The 2,239-nt window shown below is 64.0% G+C and overlaps 1 pseudogene; it reads left to right on the top strand.

Annotated features, from left to right (window-relative positions):
• Positions 1-215: 215 nt before the first annotated feature.
• On the top strand, positions 216-1,967 carry LOC101712165 (nucleus accumbens-associated protein 2 pseudogene; annotated as a pseudogene).
• Positions 1,968-2,239: the final 272 nt, after the last annotated feature.

Raw genomic sequence — 2,239 nt, 5'->3', positions numbered from 1 at the left:
GAGAGCCTAACCGCAGCGGGCTCCGCCTCCCACGTGTCTGAAGTAGCCCGTCATAAAAGCTGTGTTATGTGCCTGGTGCCCCAGGCCGAGGTCGGTGGGTCGAGGAGTCCGGCTGAGCGGAGCCGCAGCGCCATGGGACCAGCCGGCGCCGCAGATGTGCTCCCTTGGGCTGCCCCGCACCACATCTGTCCGGCCCACCCGCCACGCCACCCACCATGTCGCAGACACTGCACATTGAAATCCCCAACCTCAGGAACACCGCTGGGCTGCCTGAAGGAGCAGTGGCCTCTGGGCCTCTACTGCGACGCGTCCATCCCTGTCAAGGGCCAGGCCTTCAAGGCGCACCAGGCCGCGCTGGCCGCCAGCAGCCTGTACTTCCGAGACCTGTTCAGCGGCAACAGCAAGAGCACATTGGAGCTGCTGGGCAAGGTGCCGCCCGCCTGCTTCCAGCAGATCCTGTCCTTCTGCTGCATGGGCAAGCTCACCACGGCGGCCAACGAGCAGCTGGTGGTCATGTACACCGCCGGCTTCGTGCAGATCCCCACATGGTGGAGTGCGGCTCTGAGCTCATGTTCAAGGTGAGATCGCCCCACTGTGACTCGCAGCTGGCCGTGATGGAGGACGTCAGTTCCAAGCCCCAGAGCCCCTGCAACCAGCTGCAGCCGGCTGCTGTTACGACCACCACCGCACCCTATGTCGTGTCCCCCTCTGTGTCCATCCCGCTGCTGACCCGCGTGAAGCAGGAAGCCATGGAGCTGCCGCCGGCCGCCAGCCCATGCCTGGCCCCAAAGCGCCCGCTGGAGACAGGGCTGCGGGATAGCACAGCGGTGGCTGCTGATGCGGCCCCACTCCAGATGTGCCAATCTCCTACTACGGGGCGCCCAGCCTGGCCACCCTGATCCCTGGCATGCAGCAGGTGCCCTACCCTCAGGGGGAGCGGACCAGTCCGGGGGCCAGCAGCCTGCCCGCCACCAACAGCCCCACATCCTACCACAACGAGGAGGATGAGGAGGGCGACGAGGGCTGCAACACCATGGTGGAGGCACAGTACGGGGAGATGTACATCAGGGTCACGGGCAGCTACGCAGTGCAAGAGAAGCCAGAGCCAGTGCTGCTGGAGAGCCGCTGCTGCGTCCTCATCCACCACGACCTGGTGGCGCTGCCCGCCAGCCTCATCAGCCAAATGGGCTATCGCTGTCGCCTGAAGCTCTACTCCGAGGAGGACCCCAGCGAGAAGCTGGAGCTGGTGGCGGCCTCCGGCGTCTACATCACGCATGGCCAGCCCATGAACTGCCACCTCTGCTCAGAGCTGAAGCACAAGGTCTTTCTGCGGAGTCTCCTGGCCACCTTCTTTGACAGGAGCACGCTGGCCAACAGCTGCGGCACAGGCATCCGCTCGTCCACCAGCGATCCGAGCCACAAGCCGCTGGACAGCCGGGTCCTGAACGCGGTGAAGTTGTACTGTCAGAACTTCGCCCCCAGCTTCAAGGAGAGCGAGACGAACATGATCGCCACCGACATGTGCACCAACACCCGCCGGGTCCACAAGCGCTGGCTGCCCAAGATCAAGTCCAGGCTGCCCGAGGGCGTAAAGATGTACCACACTCAGGGGCGCCAAGGTCGCCGGCCTGCCCCCAACCCCGAGTTTCCGCCTGCCACCCCGCAGGTGTTTGAGCAGCGCATCTATGCCGAGCTGCGGAGCGACGCGTCCACCCTGCGGCTCTGAGAACTGATGCTGTGAATGTGGATCTGAGCGCGGCTGCCAACCCTGCCTTTGACTCTGGGGAGGAGGCGGATGGGGCCGACTCTGCTATCCAGGAGGTGGCTGCCCCCGAGCCGATGCCCACCGATGGCCAGAGACCCCAAAGCCCTTCGAGCAGGGCAGCGCCAGCTCCAGCAGGCCCCAGAGGCCGGCCAGAGGCCCAGCCACCGGGAGCCCCGAGGGCACCTACGCAGGGACTTTGTAAGAGAGGCGGGCGAGGCTGACTCTCAAGGGACAGCGCTAAGCTGCTTGCATGCACTGCTAATGCAGAGAAATGTGATCAAGCCACTTACCTACTGAACTGCTACTGCTGCCTGACAAAAATGTGATTTTTATCCTGCCTGTATTTAAAACGGATGAAGGAAAATGCACCCACTATACACTGGGAGCAAGGCCCAGGGAGCCTTTTTGGTGCCGCGAGGGCAGTCTTCTCCTGTAGCTCCTTCTCCCCTTCCAGGAGGGGCGAGAGGCCTCCAG

The sequence above is a fragment of the Heterocephalus glaber genome, unplaced genomic scaffold (assembly GCF_053883595.1).
Source record: "Heterocephalus glaber isolate CG9 unplaced genomic scaffold, H.glaber_assembly_v1.0 deba00001762, whole genome shotgun sequence".
Taxonomy (NCBI): Eukaryota; Metazoa; Chordata; class Mammalia; order Rodentia; family Bathyergidae; genus Heterocephalus; species Heterocephalus glaber.
This window is presented reverse-complemented; position numbering and strand designations above follow the sequence as displayed.